This window comes from Parambassis ranga, chromosome 13 (assembly GCF_900634625.1).
Source record: "Parambassis ranga chromosome 13, fParRan2.1, whole genome shotgun sequence".
Taxonomy (NCBI): domain Eukaryota; kingdom Metazoa; phylum Chordata; class Actinopteri; family Ambassidae; genus Parambassis; species Parambassis ranga.
In genome coordinates, this window is record NC_041033.1 from 7,669,614 (window position 1) to 7,691,652 (window position 22,039).

The window sequence follows — 22,039 nt, forward strand, 5'->3', positions numbered from 1 at the left end:
GATGGTCAAAATTTCCTACATTTAAACTAAGTAAAAATGTGTTAATGATAATCCTACAGGGATTACATACCCACCATCCTACAACTTCTTTTGATATAGAATTTATTTCTGTACAATGATTGCATCTAATACACGCACATACATTTACATTTAAGCACATACTGTGCTTAAAAGGACACACACTTACACTATTTAGAGCATACTTAGGGTACACACTGTATTATCTCAGTGGCTGGAAATGTCAGTCTGACAGGCAGTCCAAACATGATGTCATTTTTTTCTTTTTTTCTTTTCAAGGGTCATTTTTCCAATTATGGTGATATACTATCCCCTCCATATATGAAGCAATACATTAGTTATGCGAACATTTTTTCAAAAATAAAATCTGTATATTCTGCATTTCCTTCCCCTTGTTCTTTCTCTTTCCCCATCTGTCCCCTTTCTTCTTTTAAAACTTCATGTTTATTAATAAAGCCACGCATATACTGTATCTATCTGTCCACTCTCTATAGTTACCATTAAATGTAGTGCTTTTTTTCACTCATTACAACACCCCCTCCCTCCTTCTCTGCTCTTTAGCCGTCTTTTTGCTGGGAAGAGGCAAAGTGGTGCTCACAACGCATACCATTACTTAACAATTACCCTTTGAGATGGAACTGCATGACTATTTATGGTCTTCCTCATTTTATTTCAGCCAGGCAGCAAAATGCTGATCACTTCTAAAACTTGTATTTGTGACTGCACTGAAAGTGGATTCATCCTAAGTGTTGGACTGGAGTGTGACTCCGTTTATGCATCATTGGCTGTGTGCTGATGTGTGTCTTTGTATGTTTTATGTGTCTGCTTCCATGAGGTCAACCTTTTTAATGTCTATTCCACATGCAAACACAAATTACATACGTGCATTGTTTACATTTATGCTGGTCTGGCATAAAGTGCCAGAACAACAGGTTAGGTCGGTGTTTCCAAACCTTTAGATTTTACATGTAAAAAAAAAAAATCACCACATATTCTGATCTTAAGTTGTTATATTCTATATCTACAACAGCCTGCAGTAGCCAGTTAGAACAAACAGACTGGGTAGTATCACCAACTAGATACGGAGTGCTTTTCCAACACCACAAACATAGTGGCAACCTCAACACACAACACAGCCAGGGCCAAACAAAATACAGAAAAATAAGACTAACTTGTACAATTATGGCAACGACACAAGTGCCATTCCTATCACAATACATCAATTGTCCCTGTTTTTCATCTGAAGTTTCACCACTTGAGTTTTTGTAAGATCTCGCAGTTCAGTGAGGACCCAAACGCAGACAATGAGGCAGAAATCTCAAACAAAAGGTGAGCTTTATTAAACATAAAGCTGACACAAGCCATGCCTGAAAAAATACAAAAGCAACTAACAAAAGGCTGCAAAACACACCTAACACACGGGAGATACTGGAAACACAGGAACAAACACAAATGAACAGACAGACAAAGGGGAGCACAGGACTTAAGTACAAAAGGAATAACAAGGCACAGGTGAAAACAACCTAGGCAGGGCAGGTAAAACAGACAAGGAAGAAAAAACTAGAAAATAGAACCAAAACTATGCAAAACACATACAAAACATGCAACAGAAAACTGAGTAAAACCAAAACGAGTCCATGCATGACACTGGCATCTGTTGATCTACCACTGCGAAATAATTACTGTAAACAGCAGGTGTTTTGTCTTGTGGTCTTGCAGAATCGTTTGAATTGTTATAATGTTAAAAATCAATTGAAATTGTCCTTATGTCTCTGGTCTCCCACGTTTTTTTTTTTTTAAATCGGTTAAGATTTAAAAATCCTGTAGTGTGTAACTTGCCTTAGGCCACTGCCAATATGTGGCAGCCTCCCACACTGAGATTCATCTTTAGAGAACCTTATGGGTGACTTCATGGAACATTTGTCCATGTTTGTTTACAGTCTCGGGTTGTGATATTTTCCATAAATACCATCCTTTGTACAAGCACATTCACCAGCAAAGGCGTAGATGAAACACATACATACAAGATACAGTATGTAGAATTACACACAGACGCTGTTAGACACAGGGTACCAGGTCAAAGAGAGTGAGGGTGAAAGAGAGATGAAGAACGAAAGAGAAATTGCCATGTCACATGATAATCAGCATTTCTCATGTTCTTCAAAAGAACCATATGTTTCCCTCCAGGGAATGTAGACATATACTGCAATACAGCAGAGGGTTCAAGGACACACAAGATTGTTAGGGAAATCCTACAGTTAGATTTCTCTGTTCTGTTTCGCTGCTCTTGGCATTAACCTCAATCTCTTGACGTAAGCAGCGGTGGGAATCCTCGGCATGACCTTCCACAGCTGCGTAGTTATTTATACCTTTGCATGCATGAATGCTAATTGGGTATGGAGGATCCACCTTTTTTTCCCCCCGAAGTTTGCACCCCTATTCTTCACTATACAGCACTAAAAGTGGTCCGCGCAGCCCATCTTGTTGAACTTTTCAGAATTGTTTTGATGACCAGAGACCAAAAAGTGACATAAAGATAAAGATAGGGGTGGAGTAGAGAGAGCCGGCTGACTTAGTTTTACAGTAGATTGGCAGAAAGTAGTTTTACAGAGGCCCTGCACCTCCTCTGGAATACAGATACTCTTGTGATTCACTTATACGAGTGGCTCCATGTAGCACTAACCTGTGATTTGTTGTTTACTCCCTCACTCCAGTCAATGCTAATTCCTATTTGGAAAGTGAGAGTTGCCAACAAGTATTTTGTGGCTCCTGTGATCAGTTCAGCAGCAGCTAAAGCTCTTTTTACTCTGTTTGTTGCCCCCCTTTATTTGACTGTTGCATCATTTTGTGACAATCTTAGTAATCTGTGAAGTTACCTGAATTGCCACAATGCTATGATAGCAATTATTACGATTATTATTATGGTTAGTATTTCCAAGGGTTTTGTTCAGCCAGTGTCTCATTCTGTATTAGCCTAAAAAATCTTATTATCTGACTTAATTAGGTTTTCATTTTGACAGATAAATGAGATGCACTTCCTGTGTCTGTTTCTGACAGAGTATCTGCCTATTAAAAAAAAGTTAACTTTCTCTGCCACTTTATTTGGCTCCTGTAATCACTGCAGCCATCACCCTGTCTGCTTGTTGAGCAGGATATTAGGACTGACAGCAGATTTTTATTGTGAATTTAATCCATCAGGAAAAAGAGATGCACACCCTGATCAAGCCTTTATCGGCTGAGAACGGGATGCAGTTCATAATGAAACAATTGAAGAATTGATGAGGTGTCAAACACAGGCAGCATGAATACCTAAACACTATCTGTGAGCCTGATTATACTGAGGTATTTGCATTGGCAGCCTTTCACTTGTGTGTGTTATATTATTTCTTTGCATAGAAGAAAAAAACAACAATGTAAACAAATGTAAATTTTGAGTGAAACGTTTTTTTTTTAAAGTTCACTTTAATAGCTTATGAAATAGTTTTGTTGTTTTGATGTATACATTTGTATACATCCTCAAAAATAATAACTTGGAGTCCAGCACAGTGATGCAAGATCCCAGCTTCAGAGTGAAAGACTTCTAAATTATTCTCAGTTTATCTCTCCATCCACATTCTCCCCTCCCTCTTTTTCAGACAAGTTTAATTCAAGCCCACATTTTTGATTATTTTATTTTACTATCTCTTCTCCAAAGCTTTGCTTTGCTTTTTTTGGGGGGGGGGGGAAATCAATTTAGGTGTTCAGTATGGATTAAATGCCAGAGATTATTCAGATGTATTTTAATAATTTTACACTGTGAAAGTTTTTGTCTTTTTTTGACAACTTTATATCCTGACCTATTGTATCTTGATTGAACATTGAACAAAATAAAATGCATAACCTGCCAAGATATTGACCAAAATTAAGCATGTGTGATGGTGGCGACATGTCATTGATAACCACTCATAATGGCTTTAATATGAAACACCCATCTTAATTTATTTAAAGATGAGAATATGTGCTCATATGTGTCAAAATAACAGAAAATACAAAATACTAACAACAATACTAAGATCATTCATTGACACAATACTGGCATATTGGCCATGGGGAAGTAGCCATCTTCCATCATGCATCCCTAATCAAAATCTTTTTATGGATCACTTTAAAGCCATGTTGTGCATTAAAGAGCCCCCATTGCTCTTTTTTGATTTACAGTTAAAACATAACAAAACCCCCAAGAAACACTGCAAGCGTGTGTGTCTGTGTCTGTGTGTTTTTTCTAGAGTGTCTCTGGGGGCACTCTATGATCACACAAAATACATTAAAGAGTTACGCCACTCATATGCATGTGCTATAATAGCATCTAGTGGGGGAGAAACAGGAGAGAGCAAGCAGGGCAGAGAGAAAAAATGGACTGAGAACTTCGACTTACTGACTTGTGAGTAAAATGTGCTCATTCCTTCCTTTGTAGCAGCCGCAAACACACACACACACTGGCCAATCTTGTTTGTCTAATTTCTGTGCTCCTTGTTTCTTCCTGCACTTCTCTACATTGTTTTCTTCTTTTTGCTGCAATCATCTGTCCTATAAACGACATTATCATGTTACTGTGATGCTCTAGAGCAGCAACATAACTTCTTTTTAGAGAGGAGAAACATTTTATGTATCAAATATACAGTGTAAAATTACACTGATGCCATTATAATAGTGGATAGATGAACTGTGTGTTCAATGTGTACGGCAATGTCAGGAGTGAAGCTGTGCAGATTTGACTTGTAAAGGCTACCCCCTTTCTAGTACTAAGCTTACCCAGAGGCTCCCTTACTTTTATTCAAGCTTTTACAGAACATGTTGAATGGATAAATGCTGCTCACATTATACCGCAGAACATTTTTAGACAGCCCAGGTGTAGTAACCAAACACATTAAATAGCTATTGTAAAATAACTTTCAAAGCCATATTCAAACCAGGTCTGAGCGGCCACAAAGCCTGTGTGTTAGTAAAAAAGAAAAAAGTCATGTCCTCTGGGAAATTAGCCCGTGCCAAAGTTCTTCACCACCTCCACTGCTTCTTGATCCCATCTGTTCTTTTGTTCTTCTAATTTCTCCCCCTCCACTCTCTCAGTTTCTCTCTCCCTCTCTCTCCTGCCATCTCTCAGAAGTGAGGGCATAGCTGAGGGAGCGGTGACCCATATTACCCTGGCAACCACTTGTAATGAATACTTTCTGAGCGTGTGTGTCCACATCTTCATGAAGGCAGTGGCTTCTGTTCAAGAAGCCTGTGCTGGATAGAGCTAACAGAGTCAAGGCGCCACTTCTGCCACCTCCTAATGTGTCAGTCATCAGTTTTTCTGGCTTACTGGTTTGCATGCAAGCTAGTGGACTTTTGTGTGCAAGCTGCTACGATATAAACCCCACTTGCTGTTGCCTGCATCTACTGTTATTCTCCCTCTTTTCTTTGATCCTTTTATTTACAGTTACAATACCAAGCAGCTTATTGTTATTTTTGTGATTTTGTGATTTTTCTTTTTGTGACTTAAGATTGATTGTATTTCAAAAACTTTTAAACAGTTTGTCTGATTAACTTGCTTTAACACTAAAAGTAGTGCAGGAAACTTTTTGACCCTCAACAACAAATGCAGATGCAGTTTTAAAGATTTACATTATTTAAAATGCAAAGCCGTCCCCTTGCTTTCAACCTCTAATAATTTGCATCTGTGAGTGGCAGACTCACTTGTGTGAGGAAAATGCATGAGCTCATAATTCGATCACACGAAATTATGCTGTTTGTCTTCAACAGCCTCCTTAAATGAACGTTTAAAATGACTGCAGTGAGTCCTAGTGTTACCACAGATCTCCTTAACCTATAAAGTAGACTTCAGAGGGTTTCCTGACAATGACAGTAATTGTATGAGACACACACAAAAAAAAATGTCAGTGGTACTCACCGAACCTCTGGTTAAAACAACACAATAGAGTTTAATGGGACAAGATGCTTTTAAAGACACCGGTTCTGCCCTTATGAACAACATACAAAACTTCATATTTATGTACACACTGATGTAAAAGGAACCAGCTTATCTTAAAATAACAATGTGTACACAATAGGTATGGTGTGTTATCAGATCATAGTAGCTAAGCAAACAAGTCTTTACTTACTAGTCTTAAAGCAACAAGGCCAAATCACCCCTGCTTTCCCTTTTCTTTTTTCTTCAAATGGCTGTTTGGGGTATTTACACTGATATCAGTTAATGTGCCGTCTATACGCATTGTTTTAAGGGGAAAAACTACAGGTCAGAAATAAAAACAAAACAAAACAAAAAAATCTCCTAATCTCCTCAAGTGTTCCAAGTGTAAAAGTCAGCACTTCATAAGGCTGCATGTGGTGACTGTAATGGAAACTGTGATGAAACTGCTGTTGCCAACACAAAGTGAGGTGACTCCATCTGAAAAAGGCTAACCCACCATAGTGTGGATGCAAGTCAACAGACTCGTGCTAGCAACAGCAACCTGTGCATGTTTTTTTTTTTTTTACCTGCATTCTGTATCAGAAAACAAAGCAATTGCCAATGATATTTAAGTTATTCTAAACTACGGCAAAGATGAAGGGCAATCGCTCCATTAGAATTTTCTATTTACTATAATATATGCATGCATTTCTAAATGATGATGAAACACCCAGCCTACATATTCACATTAAGCGGATCATGGTATGGGGGAAGGAAACAATCATCATAATAACATCCTAGAAGATACATCACATATCATGCAGCAGGTTCTGAGTGTAGTTTGACTCAACCTTTCCCTCTGTGTGACCCACAATGAAGGGGATGTCGCTCATCTCTTCAGTTTATAAGTGGCAGAACAGAAGAGTGCCATCATTTCGTCCATATGGTTCTGTTGTATTGAGCTTATAAATCTAGCAAGAGTTCCCCTGCAACAACAGTTTGGTTGAATTACGGCCTGTGGGAATTGAATAGTGTAGTATAGACTTTGAATACCAATAAAGTAAGTAAGTGAAGCTGTGGAGCCATGAGTCATCCTCTAGTGTCTGGTAATTATATTACACAGATCACCATTTAGGATTAATCTCTCATGAGTTTAACATTTTATTGTGTTTGCTTTGCATGTCAGTCTTTGTGGTCACTGCAACATGCACATTCTAAATTCAAATATATCAGTGATTCCATTCACCTTACATCCACCTTAAATCCCATCCTTGTCCACCTAGGATTAGCACTGACTGTCAAAAACAAGTGCAAACCAGCACAACACATGCACCCAGCTTTAGCTAGTTCAACAGGATTACTCTTGGGAGGGCAGCGTCAGTGTGTTTGTTGGCTGATCAGCCTGTGTAGCTCAGGAAAATGAGTCCCTTTGGTGGTCCCTCTAGGAATCACCTCAGGACAAGTTGTCAGCTGTGCTAATGTTAAGTGCAAATGTTAAAAGATAAACATCATAATCTCATGTGCTTTAAAACTGCATCACAGCAGCAAGGTTGAACATGATAAATTTAATATCTGCATGGTGGCACTGAGTCTGACTACTCTGACTCTAGATTTTAGAAAATGGCAGCTCCTTTCTGGAACTTTTACAAAATGCAGATAACAGAGGCCAGGGCCATATCCGATCAATCTCTTTGCTGTGAGTTAAGAACGAAGGGCTCATTTAGAGATGAGAGCAGGTAGACCTTGCTCATTAAATCAGTTCAGAGCTCACTGTGTGGGCTTTGCTGGATCTAGCTGTTACCAGCTGCTTCAGATTATCTAGAACCTAGTGTGTAGTGTGTGTGTGTGTGGACCATTTGGCTGTTTTGGTAAGACTCTAGTTTGTTAAGTGCAGACCCCTCCAATTTAACTCTATGTGTTTTTGTTTCTAAGCATGAGTAAAACAGAGAAAATCTTCTTATGTGCAGCCCATAGTATTGTCTTTGTGGACACTCCTGCATAGAGTTAAAAGTGGGTTAGGTGCAGGAGTTAATCCTGAATGTGTGTTTGTGCCATCAACCACCCATCCTACCTCCTAATGCTGGCTAACTGGCCAATTTGTGTATGTGTCCATGAAAGAAATGACAAATTACAAAAAAGGATGATTTGTGTCAGGGTACACAAAATAATAGATCAAATTGCATGAAATGTTCACACAATAGTGTCATGAGCCAGGGTTCTGGCTCCTTGTCATGTTATTTTACTGTTTATCTTGTTATTTAGTGTTGTGTGTTTTCCCTCTCTCCTTCTGTTCCTCTCTCCTCTTTCTCTGTTCCTCCTCAGTCCTTCCCTCTCTCCTCCCTGATTACTAGCTCCTCCCTGATTGTGTTCACCTGTGTCTCACCCTCCTTATTTAAGCCTTGTGTTGCCCTTTGTCTTTGTCGGATCATTGTTTGCTGTTCCTGCGTTGTGGCTGTCTTGTCTTTGCATCCTCCCTGTTGTTTCGTCCTCCTTCCCTCCTTTGGATTATTCAGGGTTAGGTTTGTTTGTTTCTTTGTTTTATTTTTTCGTTTATTAAGTCCAAGTCTTTGTCTTAGTTTAATCTTAGTTCCTAGTCTTCTGACGAGGATTGTTTGAGTTTACCTTGGCTTTTGAATAAAGCTCGCCTTCCGTTGCCTGAACTTCGCCTGCATTTGGGTCCTCCTTTACACCGCACATAACAGAATGATCCGACCAGTTATGGACCCAGCAGCCTACATTAGCACCTGGGAGGGTTTTGAGAACATCAGGCAGCAGGTACTGTCTCACCTGGTCTTTTTGGACACTTTACCTGCCCCCCTCCCAGGTGGCAAATCTCGTCAAGTTAGACGGGAACTGTTAAAGATCCTAGATGGGTTAGAGGATCGCAAACGGTGGATTATAACCCTCGTAGTGGAATATCTGGGGGCTAAGCCATGGCAATGGCCAGAATTCAAGTCTGTCCTGTTTGGACCTGTAGAAGAACCTACATGGCCGGCTGGTTTCACTGCCTCAGTCCTCAGACCTCCTGGCGGATCTTCAGGGGAGTGGGTGCTACGCCGGAATCGACGACGCCGACGTCCGGTCCAGCTCTCCTCGTCTCCTCTGGCTCCAACCTGTGGTTCTGTCCTGCCTGTGGAGGCAGCTGTCCTTCCCTCACCTGCTCAAGAACTTATTCTCACTTGGGAAGGATTGAAAGAGGACATGGTTAAACTCCAGGCTGTAGTAGATTGGGTGGACAACATTCCTTCTTCCCCCTCGGATGAAAGGGTAGTCAGGCAGTGGTGCGCTCTTCGGATGACCAAGCTCCAGAGTCTGGGGGCTCTCCACAGGGAGATGCAGGTACTGCAGACTAAAATGGAGGCGAGTCGGGACACGCAGCCGGGCATGCTCTCAGCCTACCGCTCTGTGTTCCGGGAGATGGACGATTTCCCTCCTCTAGTGGCTCCGGCACTTCCTGCCTGGGCCGTTCGCCCTGCTTCTGCTCCAGCCAGCGAATCCTCAGCGGAGCAAGCATCACACCGGCGTCGACGACGCCAACGACCAGCTGAAGATTCCTCTCCAGCCGCTCACCCCCCGCCTGACAAAGCTCTCGCTGGTGGATCGACGCCATCACCTCCATCAGCCAACCTCCCCCTGGGCATGCCTGCCAGGGAGGTGGTTCCCCCTTCATCCCCCGTGGAGGGTCTTCAGACGACATCGCACTTCCCCGCTCCGTCTGAGGGCGGACTTCAGACGTCATCGCTCCTCCCGTCTCGGCCAGAGGGCAGGCTCCAGACGACGGCGTCGCTCCCCCCGCCTCGGCCAGAGGGCAGGCTCCAGACGACGGCGTCGCTCCCCCCGCCTCGGCCAGAGGGCGGGCTCCAGACGACGTCATCGCTCCTCCCGCCTCGGCCAGAGGGCGGGCTCCAGACGGCGTCGCTCCTCCCGTCTCGGTCAGAGGGCGGGCTCCAGACGGCGTCGCTCCTCCCGTCTCGGCCAGAGGGCGGGCTCCAGACGACGCCACCTGCCCCAGAGACCTCCAGTGCCCCCCGCAGAGGACTTCCTACCAACACAGGGGTGGCAGAGACACTGGAGGTCACCTGTCTGGATGCTGGGGGTGCATCCAGCCTTGACCCTGGAGGGTCATCAGATCTGGGTCCACGTCCTGACCCAGAAGGACTCTCAGCCCCAGCGACTGGTCCAGTCACTGGGGAACCCCCAACTCTGGCTTCCAGCCCTGACCCTGGAGGGTCCCCTGCTCTAGTTTCCTGTCGGGACCCTGGAGGGTCCCCTGCTCTGGTTTCCTGTCGGGACCCTGGAGGGTCCCCGTCTCTGGTTTCCTGTCGGGACCCCGGAGGGCCCCCTGCCTTGGCTTCCTGTCCGGACCCCGGAGGGTCCCCTGCCTTGGCTTCCTGTCCGGACCCCGGAGGGTCCCCTGCCTTGGCTTCCTGTCCGGACCCGGGAGGGTCCCCTGCCTCGTCTTCGGTTCTGGCTTCCTGTCCGGACCCTGGAGGGTCTTCTGCTTCGTCTTCGTCTCTGGTTTCCTGTCGGGATCCTGGAGGGTCTTCTGCTTCGTCTTCGGCTCTGGCTTCCTGTCGGGACCCTGGAGGGTCTTCTGCTTCGTCTTCGGCTCTGGCTTCCTGTCGGGACCCTGGAGGGTCTTCTGCTTCGTCTTCGGCTCTGGCTTCCTGCCCGGACCCTGGAGGGTCCGCTGCCTCGTCTTCGGCGCTGGTGTTCTGCCCGGACCCTGGAGGGTCCGCGGCCTCGTCTTCGCTGGTGTTCTGCCCGGACCCTGGAGGGTCCGCGGCCTCGTCTTCGCTGGTGTTCTGCCCGGACCCTGGAGGGTCCGCGGCCTCGTCATCGCTGGTGTTCTGCCCGGACCCTGGAGGGTCCGCGGCCCCGTCTCCGCTGACCTTCTGCCCGAACGCTGGAGGGTCCGCAGCCTCGTCTCTGCCAACCTTCTGCCCTGACCCTGGAGGGTCAGCCTCCTCGTCTGGTGGGTCAGCCTCCTCATCTCTGCTGACTGTCTGCCCTGAACCTGGTGGGTCAGACTCATCGTCTCCGCCGACCTTCTGCCCGGACCCTGGAGGGTCCGCAGCCTCGTCTCCGCCGACCTTCTGCCCTGACCCTGGTGGGTCAGCCTCATCGTCTCCATCGTTGGTGGTCTTCCGCCCGGACCCCGGAGGGTCCGCGTCTCCATCGCTGGTGGTCTTCCGCCCGGACCCCGGAGGGTCCGCGTCTCCATCGCTGGTGGTCTTCCGCCCGGACCCCGGAGGGTGGGCGTCTCCATCGCTGGTGGTCTTCCGCCCGGACCCCGGAGGGTCCGCGTCTCCATCGCTGGTGGTCTTCCGCCCGGACCCCGGAGGGTCCGCGTCTCCATCGCTGGTGGTCTTCCGCCCGGATCCCGGAGGGTCCTCAGCCATGTCCCTGCTGTGCTTCCGCCCGGACCCCGGAGGGTCCGGCTCCCTGTCCCTACTGGGCTTCCAACCGGACCCTGGAGGGTTCGGCTCCCTGTCCCTGCTGGTCTTCCAACCGGACCCTGGGGGCCCATGACTCTGTTTTGGCCCCCTGGCCATTTCGACTCTGTTTTGGCCCCCTGGCCATTTTTGACTCTGTGGTCTCTGGCCATTTATAAACTTCGTCTTCCCCTTGAACTATTGCCCATTGGGTCTCCCTAGTTTGAACTTTGGTGGCCATTATATTCTGTTTTGGTCCCTCCTCCGGACCTCCCCCCACCCTCCCGGCTTGGTTTGGACTCTCCTGCTCCGTCTGGAAGCCGTCCCTTGAGGGGGGGGTACTGTCATGAGCCAGGGTTCTGGCTCCTTGTCATGTTATTTTACTGTTTATCTTGTTATTTAGTGTTGTGTGTTTTCCCTCTCTCCTTCTGTTCCTCTCTCCTCTTTCTTTGTTCCTCCTCAGTCCTTCCCTCTCTCCTCCCTGATTACTAGCTCCTCCCTGATTGTGTTCACCTGTGTCTCACCCTCCTTATTTAAGCCTTGTGTTGCCCTTTGTCTTTGTCGGATCATTGTTTGCTGTTCCTGCGTTGTGGCTGTCTTGTCTTTGCATCCTCCCTGTTGTTTCGTCCTCCTTCCCTCCTTTGGATTATTCAGGGTTAGGTTTGTTTGTTTCTTTGTTTTATTTTTTCATTTATTAAGTCCAAGTCTTTGTCTTAGTTTAATCTTAGTTCCTAGTCTTCTGACGAGGATTGTTTGAGTTTACCTTGGCTTTTGAATAAAGCTCGCCTTCCGTTGCCTGAACTTCGCCTGCATTTGGGTCCTCCTTTACACCGCACATAACAAATAGGGTGATACTGTGTTGGGGAAAAGGCTGAATGCACCATTAGCAGACACAATACAGAATCACCAGAAGGACTCAGGATGACCTTCCGTGATCTGCTTTAGAGGAGCATCACTTCCTAACAATCAGTCCTTTTAACATGACATATAAGGCTAGCACTTTGCTCTTAATGAGAATGTCTGTATAATTTTGATGGAACTATGGACTCATCCTGAAAGCAGCCAATATCAGATGATTTTAGTTTTAAACCCCATAAGAGGATAAAGGCTTGGTGACCTTTAGAAAAGAAAAAAGGTTTTATTTACCTGTAGATTCTGCTTTGTCAGGATGTTCACATCCATTAATAAAGTTACTGCTGTGCCTTCCTTGCAAATGATACCCCTTCTTTAGTTCACAGACTGAATCTGAAACACCCCATTTGCTGCTATGTGATGTCTGCAGGTTTTAATCAAGTGCACAGACAAAAGTTGAGACATTTGACAAGTTGTTGAAAGGTGCTCATTCATCAAACCCAGCATTAGCAATGACACTTCTTTGGAACTACACTGTGGATGATTATAGTAAGAATGTTATTCATTTGTATACAAATCCCCATATATACGGCAACTGACAAAGAAGTGTTTGAATAGCATGTCAGGCTATATAAAACATGTTATTGAATGCATCTTGTGTTTTTGGAGTATTAGTATTTTATGCCATGTTTTGTTCACTAAGAACCATTAACCCTTGTATTTAGCTCTAACCATCTACTCCATATACCACACCTCACACTTGGTTGCATTCATGCTCAATTTACCAAACAGGCGCAAATGCATGAAAACATTATAAACACTGCATTTGCCATGACTCCAGCTTTGCACCTGCAGGAAAATAGAGCTCTTGTGTGTTGATGTGTAATGTGAGCAAAGAGTCACACTGGCACTTGTGTGTGTTTAATTCCTGTTTTGTACGGATGGTTAATTCTCTCAGACTTTGCTGTGATAGTCTGATTAATGACCCAGAGTCTGACTTAAAGCAGCAGACGACAGGATGAGGGCACAGACACCTTCTCTCCCTCCCACCCTCTGACTCTCTCTTTAGATTTTTCTTCTTTTTTTTTTCCTTCTCTTGTTTTTTTTCTTCCCTGTATCAAAAACCAATGCTGCCCCCTCTCTGTGCCTCTGACTCTGAATTTCTGTTTTATCTCTATCCGTTACCTTTTTTCTATGTTTTAGTGTGTTGGTATCACCTTTAGTGATCTGTATTGTCAGGTGTGTGGATTGCCATCAGTGATTGTGACACAAGCATTGTGTCATTGAAGTTGTGTTCTGAGTTGCTATTGTAGCACATGGCTTTAACCGTGTCACTGTTCCTGTAGTTATACGCTGGATTTTAGCACTTGTGGTCAAGAGGATTTTTTTTTATTTTTAAATGTGTATTTTTTTATAGGAATCTAGCAGCCTTTATTTGTATCGATGAGATGCCTCTTATGTAGGATCACTTACATCAACATGACTGCTTTGGCTGGTCCAGCAGTCTTATTGTTGAGCTGTTCAGGCAAACATTGCCACAGGCTGGAAGCTGGTTTCACAGCGCAGTCCCTGCTTGGCATCCACCAGTGGAATTAATCTTTTTGCCCTAGATTGAGCAACACAACCAATCCAAAGGTAACAGATTTCTGGTGCTGAGGTTCATCTCCAATCTTCAGAATCTGAACCTTCATTTGCTGTTGCAGTGACAATAATTAAAAAAAGAAGTTACATGGGCTGGTGTGCTTTTTCAGTTCATCCAAGCTGATCCATTAGGATCATATTTATTATGCCTAAGAACATCATCGGCTCTTGTAACTAACAACAAGTGAACAGAGTGTGTTCAAGATAAGGAAGGTTGTTTCAGAGCATTGAATACTGCAGAGAGGTCCAGGTTCACATTGTACTCATCATTGTTGAAAGTGAAACTGGTAGTGAAGTGAAATGCCAGAGGAAGCAAGGTAAATAATCTCACTAGACAGCACTTAACCTGCTGATGTCACTAACAGATTGAAAATAAATAGGCTGGTTTTCTGTGTTCTTTTACTGATAAAGCGGAATGTGTCTTCCTAAGGACTTTGTATTTGTGTGTAAATATTATACAGTGTATGCTTGTATACACCTGTAAGTGTGTGCATGTGTGTTGGTATATAGTGTATACGTGTGTGTGTTTCTGTTGAGATGGCTGTTGGATAAGTACATGTGGCAGTTTGTGATTACTCTTTGCTTCTTTCACTCCATCCTCTTTACCTCTTGGCTCTCTCCACTCAATCAGCCAATGTACACACACACACACACACACACACACACACACAAATGTGCCCTCATACTCCTATGTTGTGCTTTTTTGCAGGGGACACCTGCTGTCTGTCATTATAAGAAAAAAGACACCATTGTACTTGTGCACTGGTTTTCTTCCCGTGGTTGTATTTGCATCCAGAATAGGTTTCGCATTTGTACACCAAGCAATACAAAACGGTGAAAAGTAGATAACATGAAACGTTATTTACTGTACTCTCAACTGACTGTTGTGGATGTAGATTCAGTGCCAACACTATTTGCAGTTGAAAACAACTTATTAAAGCACTATTTGTTTTATCTAATGTATTGCCAAACATCACTTATATTCTGTGGATCCTCCTACAGCTATGCTAACTCTCACCATAACATTTATTTATATCACCTAGCCACCCTATCATAAATATGTATTAGGTGTTTTAAACAGAAAACTAATATAATGACTCATAAGAGAATACATATTCTCAATAAGTGATGTTAAGGAAGATGAAGATAAGGTTGGATCACAAAGAGTCATTTATATATTATGTGGAGGATCGCGCTGTTTCTTTCCCTACCTACCTGCTGTGATGAAAAAGACTTGGCCTCATGAAATATGGATAAGTTCAGTGTTTAGGGTCCACTGAATGGGCCCTAAATTGCTGACTCTTTTAAAACAATGATAAAGTTCTTTGAAGAGCATCGAAGAACTTTAATATATAAAACATGTTTAGTTGAATATTTGAGTAACTGTACGTTCTTCATGTTTCTGATTTATTTACTCAGCTGTCAATATGAAGGCCACTGCTAATATCAAGGAGGTCAAAGCCATGGATTCCTCATGGCAGAAAGTGCAAGCAAAGCTAATAGGCCAAGTAAAAGAGAGAAAAAATAAAATAAGTCAATCTTTGGCAGTCTTCCTATTAAAGCGTTAATAGAGCTGTTCAGGTAGCCTGTCTACTTTATAGATTTGTAAAAGGTTCAGACCTTCCCTGACCTAGTTTGTGAACTTTTTTTCTATTGTAACCCTTTCCTTGCTATACTGCAAGGCAATGCAACTCCACTAAGGTTCGTCTCAAGGAGAACTAGAAAAAATTATGATGAGTGAGCAGAGGGCTAATATAACAAAAACCAACAGCTGGCATTTATTTAAGAGAACAGCTTAACAAGTGCGTTTGGGTTACCCATTCCCTCAAAATCACAGGTTTTTCGGATTCAAACCCACGCATCAGTTTAACCAATATACAAATATATTGTTTAGTTCAGTAGTTTCTTCCTCTGCCAAGTAAGCCAGGCTGAGAGGAAATAATAATAAAAAAAAAAGAATTAAAATAAAATTCAGAGTTTTTGTTGCTTCTACTTCTCCTCTTGAACCTGCTGCATATCTGCTTTACTGTGCCTTTTTTCTTATTCCCGACACGGTCTCTACATCTCTTCAGCGTCACACTGGCTCCTTCTGACTAAACACTGCTGCTACAGAAGGACAAAAAGAACTTTGAGTGTAATTCCTCTGGGTTACATATTAAAGGTAGGGTAGGAGATTTCCTTCTGATGCACTTTTTGTTAAATTAGTGTAACTTCTCTTTACAATCCGATAGCAACCAATTAGTTTGTCAGTTTCGCTTTAAAGCAAAGAATATTAATCATCTGTGGAAGCTATAAAACGCTAAAAACATCAGCCAATCCTACGAGGTGCCCCTGCGTGTGTAGTTGGCTGGTTGTCTGCTCTCTTCCTGCTCTGCGCGCTTTAGAGAGGTACGTGCATGATGGCCGAAGTCACAGACTGTTTGGGAGGTGTGGCTTCAGGGTGAGCTCCAAGAGAAAGGGGCGTGTGTTTACTTTCAAAATCTGGCTGACTCACTGAGTTTTCAAAATCTCCTACCCTACCTTTAAAAATATTTTTAAATGAAAATGCAGGAATGGCTTTTACATGTAGTGAAATGCTTTATCTCAGTGCAACACTCACTGTGTAGTTGTGCTAAAAACCTTGAATAAACAGTATCTGGTAGTGATCTGGCTGCTACAATGGTCTACTTCTAGTAGAAATTTTACAGTCCTGCAGTCATGTGATTTTACTTAAATGTCATCAGATATATACCAACAGTTACAAATGTTTCAACTGTAACATACAAAAGATTAAATTTTGAATTGAACAGTCCAAATCACTGGGCTTTATTATTGGAATGTTCTACATTTTGTTCTTGTATATTGTATAAGCTGGCCTTATACAATGCCTTTGAGCCAACATATTTAATCTACATTTAAACATAACTAAAGTCCTAGCTAGTCATAGCTAGAGCAACCTACCGATACATCTAATTCCTACACAATGACTATACAGGCCCTGGTCAAGTATGTGTTAGGTATTCTCTGAAGCAGACACAGTCACAGCTTCTTTTTAATGACACAAATCAGTATTTTTAATTTTTTTTTACTCGATAATCTTCCTCATTACCTTAGGCAGAATATCCTATTAGCTTTTCATATTATTGTTTTTTTGTGTCCTGAAGACAAAATCAACTTGTTATGTGGACAATGCACCATTTGTGGTCAGACAAACTGAAATGACAGCCTGTGATGTCATGCCAATGTACTGCCACCAAACACTAAACTGAATGAGAGGCTGACTTTGTCGCTTTGCAGACATGTTTTATAACAGCAGCAGAGCATCATTTTGTTTTTTGTTATTGCCAGGGGTCCTTTAAAGTACAGAGTCAGATTTTGAAAACAATATATGTCAACATTTAATGTGCAAGACAAGTTGACAGCTGCAAATTTAAAAAGCTTGAACCTCATTTCCGTCTTATTTATGTGCACCAGTATAAAAATCAGATCAGCAGGTCCTACAGTTTAAAGTTGGAGTGCAAGGATTTACTTAACCATTTGTGTGTATTACCACTTACTGCATTCATTTAATCCCGCTGGCTTCAAGGCAAACATCTATGGTAAAACAGGTCAGATATTTCCTGACTCATGTCCCATGAGAGACATCTGTCCTCTGCAGTTTGAAGTGCTCACCTGCGTGCACACAGCTTCAGGGCAGTGCTCACTGATGCTTACTGTTCTAAATCTCTTTAGCCAGAGGGCCAGAGTTCTGTGACAGACTGTGAACATCAGTATTTTATAAAGAACCACCAGCCACCAGCACCTGTGGTAAAACCAGGAAAGCTGCACATCTGTGATCTGACTAGTACTGTTTATGTTCTATTGTTGTGTGAGTGATAGCATTTTTAATATGAACATTTTACATTGTGCATATTGTATGTTGTTATTTTACACACACACACCAACTAAAAATGTGATGGGTTGGGTTTTCAAAAACAAGGCTGATAAACAACAGAAACATCTTGGCCACTGATTCTGGAGTTTGTGCACCGCTTCTCATTGCAATGAGTCAGTCATGTTAGTGTGTATCTGGCAGCAAGTGTGAAAACCTGCAGTTCCTCCCGCAGCCTCTGGGGGCTGGCTACAAAAGTGAGTCAATCTCCATTGCAACACATACAGTTTGTCTATAGTCATATACAGTCTATAATGTATATTAGTGGGCTATTTCTCAAAGGTGAAAGGGGCTAAAGAGGAGGGAGCTAAGGATAAAGGCTTTGTTACGTCAGGTGCCTCAGGTGTAGGAGAGAGGCCTTAGAGAAGTGGCTGAACGAGGCGAAGCTTACAGTAGGAACAAAAGCTGTGACCAATGTGAGTCATACCTGTGGCCTTTTTGGGTTCCTGTGGCCAGCAGCAGCCACACACACACACACACACACTCATAATCTCTTTTCATCTCCTCCATCCTGAGAGGTTTGCTTCTTAAAATTACACACTTCATATTCAGTGATTTGCACAGACACAGATGAACATGCCCCCTCAGTCACACACATTCAAAAATTAGACACTCAACACAATTCAGCTGCGTTTGACTCTGTGTGTTCTATTATTCCTCACTTCTTTTCCACTTTTCCCCAGCACTCTTTGGAAACCTTTGCTCAGGGAAACTAAATCTGTAATCAGCTTAGTCGTGTTGATGCATCAGACATTTTTAATCAGCGGTATTGAAAAGAGAGCAGCTCAGCACTAAGGCGCTTGGCAAAAGCAATGCACTGAGAGGAGAGGATGGAGGGATGAAGAGACGAGTGCACATGTTTGTTGTTTTTTTTTGTATCTATATATCGTGCAATTTATTGAGAGGATCAAATGAAAAACATTCTTCAGAGTGGTTGAGAAATACATCGCTGCTCTTTGAAATGATTTAACTGAACTTTTGCTTGGAAAAGGTCCAACAGTTTGTTTTTTCAATGGGGAAGAGTGACACACTAATCAACCAAATTTATCTTTAATTGAATGTGTTCATGGGTGTATCAGATAAACAAGTGCCAAGTGGAAGCTTTTTTGTATTGATACATAAACAAAAATATGGAAGTTAGATGTTAGAGATCCCTGCACTGTAAATGCTGTAGGAGGTTAGGACTATTACAGCGAAACAGCCCCTCCCTAGCTTTAAACAGCATCCCATGGATCTAGTTTTGCTCTCATGTAACCGATTATTCATCTTTAATACCATAAACTTTTGTTGACATTTCAGACTTTAAACTTTTTTCCTGAGGTACACATCATCACACTGTAAACCTGACACAGATCGGTTGTAGACCTATTTGACATTTTATGTACACTGAAAGAAATGACTTGTAAGATTTACTTAAAAAAATTTCTGTAACAATTTGCACGAATATTTTTTAAGTAAATTTTAATGCTGCAATAATAAGTAAGACTTACTTTGTAGATTTAAGTACAGTTTACTCAATACTGGTAAGTTTAAAACCTACTTTTGTGAATATATTAAGTAAATGTTACTTAAATGCATTTAAGTTGATAAGTTATTTTTATTTAAAAAATTAAGTAAAGAGTATTATTTATTTAATTAATGTGATTAAAACATTAAGTAAATTTTACCTTTTAGTTATGAAAGAACTAAGTAGAATTTATATCTTTCTCCCTATTTTATTAATTATTTACAACAAATTCTACTCACTGTAATTAAAAAATGATGCAGGAATTTGATAAATGTAAATGACAAATCACAACACACAAACACGGCCAAATACCTTTTTTTTTTATTGGAACTTTTGTGTTGAACAATTTGATCTAAGCATCCATAATTGTAACAGTGGCCACAGTGGCATGACTTATATCAATTTATAAAACATTTACCCACTGATTTAGACCGGTCATAGAAAAAGGACAATGGTACTGGAGGCTGCTGATGTTTCAGTTTCCTTGTAATAACATAAAGTTACCAAAAATAAGAAATTGTCACTGGTTTTGACCTCAGCATAAAATATGAAATGGTGTGTATGACATGAGACATATCTGATTGACAACAGTAACAATACATAAGTCTATTAGTACCTTGCTTTTAAAGACAGTTCTGCAAGACTTCAAATGTGTAGGGGAGTGGTTGAGTGTAGTCAAACTTAAGTGCTTAAATAAGTCCCAATGAGGAGCACACATGCCACTACATCCCTGCCTTCAAGAAGGATGGAGCCTTCCACTGGATCCTCTGCTTCCACTTCATGGTACATGAAGATCTTCAGGATGTGTTCCATGTCTTCCACCCAGCAGCCCACCTGCATACAATGTACAACACAAATTAAAATGCATACATTTAAAAATAGAACTTATTGTTCTTCAGACAGGAACCATCCATGCATCATTAAATAAAGATTAGATCACACTAAACAAAACAAAATTATTTTCCAATCAGCTGGGCCTATACAAATAGAACATCTTGATACACAACATCATTGGAGGGTGTGTGGAACAAGGATGCAGATCTCTTGCACATTACAAAAGATACGTGTGGAAAAATGTTAATACAGCTATTACAAAGATTTAGGGAAAAGTTGCAAACAACTGGACAGTGATGAGATTAGAAGATTTCTATTTACCGTAACTAAGATTGTACTTGCAAAATAAAACACCATTTGACAATCATGCCTGACAGTTTGGGAACATTAAACACTTTACTTACCAGGCAATCTTTAAAAAGTTCCTCTTCTTTTACACCAAGGTACAGTCTGAGGTCCCAGAGAGCAGAGTCATGTCTCATCTCAATCCTCTGGGGCTGTGAACAGATGTTTGTGTCAATATTAAACCATAATTTATATGCCATGAACTGTCAAATGTGAAGAGAAGAGCATACATTTGCAAAGACCAGTAAGACCACTGCAGACACCAGAAACCAGTCAGCCTGTCCCAAGTCTGTCCCAAGACCTCAGCTGTCCACTGCCTGGGCTTGTGTTAGAAAAGACATCACCCTGTGAATGAACAAACACCACATGTGTTGACACAAACACAGATTACAGATTAAAGTAGTTCTGTCAATAATTACAAGTTTAAAAATAAATTAATCATTTTTAATACTATTTATAAGACCAAATTCCTTTATTTCAAACAGTGCAAAAGGCTTAATACTGAAAACAATATGACTACAGCTATTGTTGCAAACGTGCCTTAACGTACATGTAGAACAGCTAAACAGTAACAGACCCAGGGCCAAGTGATGCCTCTTGCTTGCAAAGTGTGCGTCTGTACAGCTGCTCCAGTGAGGCTTGGGGAGGCTGCAGGCTAGCGGCTAGCTTGTGCTAACATCCAAGTGATACTTCATCACGTCAACAGAGCTGGTGCGCATGGGGTGGGGTGGGGGGGCGACACGTTATTGTCAAAGGCAATAACTGACGGTAGTAGTTTTTTAACACGTTTGCTCCTTCGTTTTAATCTGCAGTACTAATCTTCATACTTCTCCCTGACATGTTTTACTGTGCAGTCTCAGTGTGGACGGGGCTAATCAGACCTTGGGAGCCTCCCAGTGACCGCACATAACGTCCACAACACGGCCTGTACCACACTCGCTGTCGCAGCGGTGCGACGTGGCTCGGTTGCCACACATTAAAAAGAAATATTAAGGACTCACCGTGTGCACCTAGCTAGTTGTCAAACTAGGCTGCATATGTTTTAAACTCATGAGAACTGTCGCTGCCAAAATGCCTCTGGTTGATCTGACCAGATTATTTTGCACAATAAGCACAGTACATACGTATTCTACAGTCACAACTGTAAAACAGAAATACTTACATTGAACATGAGTATATCCAGCCGCGCAGCTCCTCCACCACAACCATTGTGTGTGTCCGTTACAATGTCGTTCAACTGAGCATGCTCCGATTCAAACTGCTACCTACACTTCTGGATTAAACATTACTCAATACTTATAGTATATGTGCAGTGAATACAAATTAGTTAAATACTATGCTCAGATACATAATAAAACTTACTCTTTTCATACAGTTCGATTGTTACATGATAAAAATGAGTATATATTTATGTTTTTAATTAAGAAATTCTAGTATTCTCTTGATTTTAATATTATTAAGTAGAAAATGTTACAGGTAATTTAGTAAATTTTAGAGTCCGTTTTTTCAGTGTAAGCACAATGATCTGTGCATTCAAATCAATTCATTCCCTAATAGATACTAGTACA

General features: G+C 42.1%; 1 long non-coding RNA gene across 1 annotated transcript; it reads right to left on the bottom strand.

Moving 5' to 3' along the window:
* Positions 1-20,046: 20,046 nt before the first annotated feature.
* Positions 20,047-20,750, bottom strand: LOC114445503 (uncharacterized). The gene is made up of 3 exons (XR_003671657.1): positions 20,702-20,750; positions 20,531-20,623; positions 20,047-20,126 (listed from the first exon to the last, which is right to left on the bottom strand). It is a non-coding gene; the product is annotated as an uncharacterized LOC114445503 (long non-coding RNA).
* Between the last annotated feature and the right edge of the window lie 1,289 nt (positions 20,751-22,039).